An 11146-nucleotide genomic window follows, 5' to 3' on the forward strand; every position below is an offset into this window, starting at 1 on the left:
TTTAAGAAAGTCTAACATAATAGATCTCCCTCTGGATCTTGTTTATATCTCATTACAAATATATCTTAAATACTCCTCTATAGCAATGCAATAGAACTAATTGATAGTACTGATTCTGTTTTGCAATTGCCTACTATTCCATTTTATAGATGAAATAAATGTCTTTAAACAATTTAATATACATGTATAATTACTGTATTTCCATTCTTTTACTATTACAAAAATATGACAATTTAAAAACCCAATACAATCAGAAAATCTGGTTACATGGCCAGTAGGGAGTTGCAATTTTGACCCAAAGACTGCAGCCAGCTTCTTCCATTGAAATTTGCCAGTAATTCCTAGAGAGAAAGAGGGAAAGTCTCCTGCTATTGTGATTTATAGCCTTGGAAACCCAATAGAAGATTGCTATGAGTTGGCACAGACTCCACGACTATAATTATTGAGTATAATTTAGTCTAAATTCCCAGATGCGGAATTGGTGGGTCACTTGCAAATCATTCTTTATGAAAATGGTTCCAATTTACATTCCCCCTAGCAGTATTTGAGAGTGCTTCTTTTCATTTAACCTCAACACTGCACTGTTATGCATTTTGATTTCTGTATTTCTAGAAATGAAGATTGTATTTCATCAAAGATTAATTTTCAGTTATTTTATTATTAATAAGTCAGAGGATTCATTTATATGTGTAAGACTGTCATAGTTTCCTAACACTGTTGCAACAAAAATACAAAAAGTTCATGGCTTTAAAGAAAATAATTCAGTGTCTCATAGTTTAGGAGGCTAGTTTAATTTCAGGTTTTCGGTATGTTTTCTCCATATTACTCATCACAATTCAACTCAACTCATTGTCTTTGAGTCTTGATCTATGCATAGCTGACCTTCAATTGACTTTCCAAAGATATAAATCACACAGGAATCGCACAGTGGATTCCAATCACTAGAGAGACTCTGACCTTTGGGTTTGCAGTGTAATCCTTGTTAGCTAGGTTACCAGAGCTCCCTTGCTCTTTTTTAACTCTAAAAGCCGACCCTCCTGCTCTCAGTCAGCTTCTGTAACCTTGGACATTTCTGGCTATTTTTGAATGTCCACATAGTTTCTTCCTGTATGTATGACTCTCAGTGTAAGTTTTCTTTTCTATAAAATACTACTCAAAAGGTGATTTGTTGGTTAGAGCATTTGAGTGCTAATCAAAAGTTTGGTGATTTGAATTCACCAACCATTCCTGAGAAGAAAGATAAAGCAATCTGCTTCCATAAAAATTTATAGCCCTGCAAGACCTGTCTGCAGCCCTACTCGGTCCTATTGGATTGCTACACATTGTGACTACTTATTAGTGGATTTGTTTTTCTGTTTGTTTTGTGGCATTTATTCATAAGTGGTTAGGTTTTATGACCTACTTTACTTACGAGATGGATTGTCATCGTGACTTTAAGAATAGGCTCCAAAAATAAAATAAAATAAAAAAAGAATGGGCTCCAGCATAACAGAAATTATGAGAATGGCACAGAATAAAGTTCATATCTGTTCAAATGGTCCCTATGATTCATAGTCAACTCAATGGAACAACAGCACTCAGATAGATGCCCTGCTGCAGTTGTTTGAGTGCGTGCCTAATACCCAAAAGTTGAGTTGTTTGAACCCACCAGTTATTCCATAGAAGAAAGATGTGGCAAGTCTTTTTTCATAATGAAACACGATGAAACAGTCTATTCTGTCCTATGGCATTGCTATGAATTGGAATTGAATCAATGGCAATGGCTCAACTCAGGCATGACCTCATTAACATAATAAAAGAAAACCCTTTCCCAGAGACAGTTACATTCACAGGTGCAGGAGTTAAGATTTCAAAGCATCCTTTTGTAGACTCCAATCCAATCCGTAAAAAAAAAATATTTGTATTCCTTTTTCTACAGACTTTCAATTTCTTTGCCATATTCTAAAACCTTCAAGCTGATTTTTAAAATTTATTTTTAGTATTTCTTTATATATTTTGAAAACTACTTTTTTTGGTCAATCATGCAAATTCTCCAACATTTCTTTCTACTTCTTTATTTACCTTTACTTAATTTCTTAGTATTAAGATTGTTTTTTAAATGAATGTTTTTGTTATTGTTAGGAGCCCTTGAACTGAATACAACTCATAAGGACCCTCTCAACAATGAACCTGGACCCTGATCTATCCTGTGCTATCCTCATAATATTTGTCACATTCAAGACCATGTATATAGTCGCTGTCAAATAAGATCTCATTTACCAATACTTTTTAGTCACTCTTGTTTTCATTTTCATCATACATTCAGATTATCCTTTATTCTTTAATGGCTCAAGTCAGGCACCGTAAATTGACATTGACTTTGAGAGAGAAAGATAGGTAGTCTTCTGCCCTATGAATTACAATCTCAAGACACATGGTGGAGAGTTTGCTGTGACAGTCTAAAACATAAAAGTGGAATTTCTGACTTTATAATAATAAAATAAATGAGAATTAAATTTTGAGAAGACATAATTCTCATTTGTAGAATTTCAGAGATTAAAACATGTGATGATGGCACAGTGTATTGTTGAGGTTGATTCAAATGACCTATGATATTTTTTAATCATTGTAAGTAGAATCTAAGGGCCCTATTATGTACATCAGGGGGCAAAAGGCATTCCATGATTCACATAACCGCATGTCTTGCTATTGTTGCCAATATTGATGAAGAAATAGACATTCCATTTAAATCAGTTTTTTAAAGTACTGAATATGATCTTTTTAAGCATCAAAAATATTTCAACTTATTTTTGTTTGTATTTACATCTTTCTAAATTAATTTATTACTTTGCTGAGATCTACAGAGTCCCACCAATGCCTGAAAGAAAAAGTAGAATTGAATTCTGGGTAAGCAGGGGGCTCATTGGTAAAGAACCTGGGAGAACTCAAGGATCTCAGCTGTAAAAGTGCACTGTGGAGTCCAGAATAGACTCCACAGTGCAGTGGACTTGTGGGGAGGGATTACATAGCAATGAAAGAGTTTTTCTTTTACTTACCAAGAAGAAAAGTGAATTGGGGGGTAGGGGGTGCGGAGCAGGGAGAAAAGTGCAACAATGAATGACTGGAAACCCTAAGGCTTTCTAAACTTACATTAAAATTATTTTTTTTTAAAAAAGGAAGTGCACTGTGATCCAGAACTTTTAAGGTCATTTGCTTCAGCAATGATAAGAATGAACAAGGACAGTTTATGTGCAGAGGCATGCAGGCTTCATGGGTATCAATTAGTGCAGCCACATAGGGGCCCAAATCTGAGAATTAAATTAATGTGACCTCTGCATTGAAATTCTTTTATTTTCTTAATTTATGTTTTAGGTGGCTTTCAGTGGCATAATAGAAGTGCCTGTGTGGTGTGAAGGGGAGTTCAGGTGAGTTGCTAAATCAGAGGCCACACTTCTCTGATGATTCAAATCTAGTAGCCACTTTGGAGGAGAAAGAAAAGTGGTTTAATTTTAACATTCTTCTTTGCTATCCAATCTCTTGGAAAGTCAATGGAAGATCAGCTATGAGTCAGAACTGACTCCACCACAAGTGTAATGAGTTTAGCATTTGATGGAAAAAACCAAAAATGAAACCCTCAAAACAAACTAAAAATAAAATTCAAAGTTGGTGTGGTGGAGTCAGAGTCAACTCTATAGATGACCCTTTGTAGCTTTCTGCAGGCTGTAAATCACATGGATGAGATTGCCTATCTCTATTCCACAGAGCTCCTGGTGAATTTGAAGTCCCAGAGAAGTGCAGCCTTTGGTTCAGAAGCACGTCTCCTTAACAACTGCGCACTTGCCAACTAGTCAAAAAGTTAACCTTCAAACCCACCCAAATGTGCCTTGAAAGACAGGCCTAGTGAACTACTTCTGAAAGATCACAGCCTGGGCAACCCTAAAAGGCAACTCTACTCTGCACACACCGGGTAACTATGAGTCAGAATCAAATCCATGGAAACTAATAATCTCAGCAAATCACTACTGAGGAGGAGACTATTTTTTATCAATTTATTAGCTCTTTGTCTCTCTTACTGTTATTATGCACTATCTAATCAGAATAGACTGACCCACCAGTGGGTTTTCAGAGGTAGTTAATAGTTTGGGAGAAGATTTCCAATCTTTCTTCCATGGAGCAGCTGGTAGATTCAAACTCATTGCCTTTGCAATGCAACTCCTTAACATTAAGCCATCAGAACTCCCTATATCTTCTTTACAGAAATGTCTGTTTAAATCTTTCACTCATTTTTAATTGGAATATTTGCCTTTTTATTCTTTTGTTTTAAGAATTATCTAGATATTCTGGATATAAATTTATTTTTAGAGATAAGGTTTTAAAATATTTTTTTCTCACTTTATGAACTCACTTCCTTGGGAATGTACTTTAAATAACAAAAAGTATAAATTTTGGTGAAGTGCAATTTATCAAGTTTTTCATTTCTTTATACTATCACTGTCATATGTAAGAATCCATTGTTAAATCTAAGGTCATGAAGTTTTACACCTGCATTCTTCTAACAATTTAGCTCTTATATTTAGGTCTATGATTTATTTTTAATTAATTTCCCTTTATGTTCTAAGGTCTTTCTTTCACCACATGTTGATAACACCATTTGTTCAAAATACATTATTTTCACCAATCAATTTTCTTGGTCACCTTGTAAAAAACTCAACTGATTATAAATTGTGTTTATTTCTGAAATCACAACTCCATTCTATTTACCTGTTTGTCTATACTTATGCCAATACTGGAAACTGTCACAATAAAGAGCAATATTAAACTAAGAAACAGGGACCTCTCCAAATTATTGGTGAATAATGATGTCCAGTTGAGGACTAAAGTGTACCTGATTCAAGCCATGGTCTTTTCATTCACTATGCATTTGACAGCTGGACAATAGCTAAGGATGATAGAAGAAGAATTGATGCCTTTGAACTACAGTGTTGGCAAAAAAGTGCTTAAGATTCTATGGGCTACCAAAAACCAAACGTATTTGTCTTTGAGAAGGCAACCAGAGTACTTCTTGGAGGCAAAGATGATGAAGCTTCATCTCTCATAATCTGGACATGTGAGGAGAGAGAGACATCATGCTTTGAAATCTGGAGAGTTGACAAAAGAGAGGAAGAACCTCAACCAGGTGAGTTGACACAGTGACAGCAGCAATGGGCTTGAGTGCATCAGAGATTAGGAGAATGACGAAGGACAGGATAGTGTTCAGATTGTTCACAGGGTTGCAATAAGCTGTAAACAACTCAATGGCACCTAAAAACAACTTGCTCTCATCATAATTTATTTATTTCTGGGAATTTGTATTGAGTTTTGAAATCAGAAATTTTGAGTCCCCACCATTTTCGCTTTCTTTAAATCTGTATTCTCTAATCAGTGTTCTTACTTTTCCATGTAAAGCTCATAATAAATTTATTAAAAAACCCAGTTGTTTATGGGCATATAAGATTTACTTCTAGAAACTCAAATGTTAGTCTGTCGATTTAGAGGACTATAGCCTTAAATATGGATTTCATCTCAACATCAAGAAAACAAAACCCTCACCAACAGGCCAATAGGCAACATCATGATAGATGGAGAAAAGATTCATGTCAATAATTTCATCTTACTTTAATCTACAATCACCAAATAATCACCCTTGGTACTAGCATCAAAATAAAAAATATGTCATCACATTGGAAAAATTTACTGTCAAGAACCCCTCCAGAATACTAAAGAGCAATGAAGACCAAAATGTACCTAATCCAGTTCATGCCCTTTTCCAGTTACTTGCTATGTATCTGTTGGTTGGACAATGACTACCAATGACAGAAGAATCAATGGCTTTGAGTTACGGTGTTGGAAAAGAATACTGAATATCCTGTAAACTGCCAAGAGAACAAATAGGTCTGTCCTGGAGAAACAGGGTGATCCTCAGAGGCAAGGATGATGAAACTCTGTCTCACATACTTTGGATATATTGTCGGAAGAGGCCAGCCTTTAACGAAGAACGTTACACTTGGAAAGGTAGAGGGTCAGAGTGAAAAAGGAAGACTCATCAAGATGAATTGGCATAGAGATGGTAATGAAGAGTTCAAGTATAGCAGAGATGATGAGGATGACACAGGATAGGGCAAGGTTCAGATCCATTGTTTATAGGGTTGCTATAAATTGTAGTCACTATGACAGCACATACAACTAACAAAATATGACCTAAATTACAACAGTTCCACATTGTCTTAATTGCTATTGCCTTGTCAGTAAATTTGGGAATAAAGAAGTGTGACTTCTCCAACTTTGTCTTTTTTTTTCCAAGATAATGTATCTATTTCTGATAAGACTTACATTTACCTTCATAAGACTTTGTCGGCTGTGAATAGTGATGTTGTTGTTGTTGTTATGTGCCGTCGAGTCGTTTCCGACTCATAGCGACCCTATGCACAACAGCCCTAAACCCTGCTCTATCCTGCACCAACCGCCTCTGACACACCCATCCCGATTACCCCAGTCACCGAACAATCCATCTCATAGAGGGTCTTCCCCTCCTGCGCTGTCCCTCCACCCTCCCAAGCATGATGTCCCTCTCCAAGGACCCATCCCTCCTGGCAACATGTCCAAAGTATGTCAGACAAAGCCCCAGAATCCTTGCCTCCAAGGAGTAGCTTGGTTTAATCCTCTCCAAGATGAATCTGTTTGTTTTCCTGGCAGTCCATGGTACATTCAGTACCCTTCTCCAGCACCACAGCTCAAAAGCATCCACTCTCCTTCTGTCCTCCCTAGTCATTGTCCAACTCTCTGATACATAACAAGCGATTGCAAATACCATGACCTGTATCAGGCGCACCTTAATCTCCAGAGAGACACTGTTGCTCCTGAGTACCTTAGAGAGGTCCCTGACAGCAGACTTTCCCATCGTGATACGCTTTTTGATTTCTTGACTGCTGGTGTCAAGAGTGTTGACTGTGGAGCTGAGCAAACTGAAGCTGTGAACACTCTCAATCTCTTCATCATCCATCCTGACGCTGCTAATTGGTCCAGTGGCGAGAATCTTTGTCTTCTTGACATTGAGCCTCAGTCCATACTGAAGGCTGCAGTCCTTGATCCTTCGCAGCAAGTGCATGAGGTCCTCCTCAGTTTCAGCAAGCAGAGTTGTGTCATCTGCATAATGGAGATTGTTAATAGATCTTCCACCAATCCTGATGCCACAATTCTCCTCATAGAGCCCAGCCTCTCGGATAATCTGCTCTGCATACATGTTGAAAAGGTATGGAGACAGAATGCATCCCTGGCGTACACCCTTCCCAATTTTGAACCATGCAGTGTTACCCTGCTCTGTTCTGACTACTGCCTCTTGGTCCAAGTATAGGTTTCGTATTAGCACAATTAAATGTTCTGGGAGTCCCATTCATCTCAGAGTCAGCCACAGTTTGTTATGATCCACACAGTCAAATGCCTTTGCATAATCAATGAAACACAGATAGACATTCTTCTGGTATTCTCTGCTTTCAGCCAAGATCCATCTAACAACAGCAACAATATCCCTAGTACCACGGCCCCTCCTAAACCCAGCCTGGACTTCCGGCAGTTCTCTGCTGATGTGCTGTTCTAATCGTTTTTGGATGATCTTCAGTAGAATCTTGCTTGCATGTGAAATCAATGACACTGTTCTGTAGTTTCCACACTCAGTTGGGTCACCTTTCTTTGGAATGGGAACAAATATAGATCTCTTCCAGTCAGTTGGCCAAGTGGTTGTTCTCCTGATTTCTTGGCACAACTTGGTGAGCACATCCAGGGCAACATCTGTTATCTGAAATACTTCAGTTGGTATACCATCTATTCCTGGGGCCTTATTTTTTGCTATTTCCTTCAAAGCAGCTTGAACTCCTAATTCTTTTTTAATATAAATCGATTTTATTTATTTTTGCATTTTTTTTTCTTGGGATGGCTTTGCGTAGTTTGGGCATTGAAGTCATAGACTCATATAATGAGCTAAGCATCTGATCTTCTAAAGTATTTCCCCCTTCACATTTCCTTTCTTAATCTTTTATTTTTATTTTACACTTAGTTCCAGATTTTTATGTGGTTGGTTATGGTCTCAGATTCCCAATTAATACATGTAAAGGACATTTTTACATTAGAATAGCTGGTTTGTGAGACAGACACATTCTAATCCCAAGCCTCCTTACCTATTTATAACCTAAGGATAACTTGTTTTTATTACTGTAATTACAAGAATTGCAACATGGGACTATGATCTAAGAATTTGTCTTGGAAGAAGTTTTTCAAATTCACTTAGGAATTGTTCATACCCAGATCCCTATAATTACCCTTTCCATGGACCAGTTTAATTCAGCTGAAGGAAACTTCTGTCAGGCCAGAAGGAGATAGGAGACCATTTCATCTATTGTTTATGATCAATGATATCCTTTTCTTTAATGTCAAGAGCACCCCCCTCTATACGCATAAGAGCTCATAGATGTATCTCGATTAAAAAGTAAATATAAAAAAAACAAACAAAAGCTTGGGATTTTGAGTAGAATCTGACAGGTCCAAAATACTTAAAAAAAAATAAATAAATAAATAAATAAATTTAAAAAAAAACACACACAAAATACTTCCCAGTAGATACTTTTATAGGCTCCTTGAGAAAGCTTGTGGATGGATTACAAACCATTGTTGTTAAAGGCACCCCTCACTGGGCTACTAGCCTATTGTCTAAATTGTTGTTGTTGATTGCCATTGAGTTGAATGCAACTCACAGTGACTCTATGAACAAAAGATCTAATGCCTTTCCATAGAGTCACTATGAATCGTTCTTGATTTGACGACAATCAACAAACACAACAATTTTTAGATCTAGATTACTATTATCTTAAAATGTGGGTTCAAACCTCTAAAAAGGTGGATTCTGAAAAGATGCCCTAAAAAAATAAAAAGACACTCTAAGATTTTAAGAAAATATTGTTGTTGTTGGGTGCCATTGAGTCAGATATGACTCATAGTGACCATATGAACAGCAGATTTGAACTGTATCCTGTCCTGTGCTGTATTCGCAAGTCTTACACACTCAAATCCATTGCTGTAGTCACTGTGTTAACCCAAGCACCATGTCCTTCTCCAAGAAATAACCTCTCCTAGAAACATACTCCAAGTGTGTGAGATGAAGCTTCTTATTCTTTGTCTCCAAGGAGCACCCTGCCTCCACCTTCTCTAAGACATGTCTGTTTGTTCTTTTTTTGCAATTCCTGGGAATCTTTAGCACTCTTAAATAAAACCTTAAAACATATAGTTTTAAACTACATGTTTAAAAATGTCTAACACTCTAAAACATATAGTTCAAACATACGGTTTTTCTTCTGTCATCCTTAGTCATTATCCAGCACTCAGATGCATAGAAAGTGACTTAAAATAGAGAAGATTTTTATTATGAAGCTAACCAGTTTGGAAGACAAGCAGCAAAGTTTGGGGTTTCCCAAACTCTCATCAACTGTCCAATAAAAAGGAGAAACAAAAGCTGAAGGGTAGTGATTAAAATACTTCATTATTAAAACTTTTGTTCAATGTCTTGTCCAATGATTATAGTCATTAATACACTTTGAAAATTTTAGGGTTTTACCTTTTTGTGTCAATCCAAACATCTAGATGTCTCTAATGAAGGTCAGTAAATGTTCTCCTGCAATAATTTAAACCGGTTCTAAAAGTGTGAAACATTCTTATCCTAGTTAAGAAGATAAATTGAAAGCAAATTACTAACATAATGTTATTTACTGGAATGTATATGGTATCTACAAGAAAGACAAATTATATTGATAAAGCTAACCACTGGTTGCTACTTTTTTAATACCATTATCATTTACTATTTTTTAAAAAATATTTTCATAGTTTTACTTGACATATTTTCCAACTGATTCACACACTTCCTGATTATAAACCAAGCAATGTTTTGTTTAAATTCCTTCTTCTTGATCTATGTACAGCCTTTCCTGAATTCAACTTGAATTTCTGGAAGTTGCCTGTTCATGAGCTGCTCCAGCCTTTTTTTTTTTATTTGACATTTTTATTTTAGATTGAAAAAAACAAAAACAAACAAAGACTTGAAATAAGCTTGTCAAACGAAGTCAATTCATCCTTTCCAGGGAAGCAGAAGGTAGACCATCCTTGCTTTCTTCACTGCTGTTTGCACTCTGCTGGGTTTTGATCCTTCTTTACATCATAGTCTGGATCGTTTTCCTCATCTCCTTCCTCTTCCCCTTCCTCATCTGCTTCTTCACCTTCTTCATCATCATCATCATCATCATCATCATCATCATCATCATCATCATCTTCTATGGCTTCTCCAGTAAAGTATAACACTGATCTTGGAATTACACGCTCATGTAAAAAGTGACCAATTTCAAAGTCTGCAGCAAGGATAGCTTCAGCATCATCATCCAAATCTCCACTTTCAGGAACTTCAGGAGGGGCAAAAAAATTAAAGAGTCATTGGAAACGGTTTTAGTGACAGTACGAACTGTTCCACATCCCTTATGTTTCTGCTTCTTCTTAATAGTTTTCAACGGGACATTCTTTCCTTTTCTCCAATCTATCTGGCACCCTGTACAGCCCATAATTTCTGGTCCATCAAAAAGGGTCAGAATCATCTGGTTCAGACCTCATCCTGTATATCTTTGTCAATACTTCATTTGTGAAATATTCATTGACTTCAAAGTGAAATTCCAAGACAAAACTCATTGGCTGGCCAGCATCCGAGAATTTCACTTTAATATCTTTCAAGTGCTTCAGAATAGGCTCATCATATTCCTGAACCATATCACTGAGCAAGTCAACATTCTTAAACACAGTCAACCAAAACTCGGGAATTCCTTTGGGGTCTTCTTTTTCTTCATCCTTTTGCTCATCTTCAACCTTAGCCTTTTCTTTCAGCTCCTCCGAAATGTCATCTTCTTCATCTGGTTTCTATTCACATTCTTCTTCTGTAGGTTCATAAATTGCATTGATGATCTCAAGGTGCTTATCAAATAGAGGTTGATAGAGAACAGCATATTTTCTTTCAAGATCATGAACTTCCTTATAGAATTTGGCTTCTATTTGTGCACATTTAACTTGAAGGTTTTTAAGGGCATTCACTCGTCTTTTAACTACC

At 36.6% G+C, this 11146-nt stretch overlaps 1 pseudogene; it reads right to left on the reverse strand.

Moving 5' to 3' along the window:
• Positions 1–10170: 10170 nt before the first annotated feature.
• Positions 10171–11146, reverse strand: part of LOC102843255 — a 30308-nt pseudogene continuing 29332 nt past the window's right edge.

Source organism: Elephantulus edwardii, unplaced genomic scaffold (assembly GCF_000299155.1).
Source record: "Elephantulus edwardii isolate Elephantulus edwardi_28Jun2011 unplaced genomic scaffold, EleEdw1.0 scaffold00059, whole genome shotgun sequence".
Classification (NCBI taxonomy): domain Eukaryota; kingdom Metazoa; phylum Chordata; class Mammalia; order Macroscelidea; family Macroscelididae; genus Elephantulus; species Elephantulus edwardii.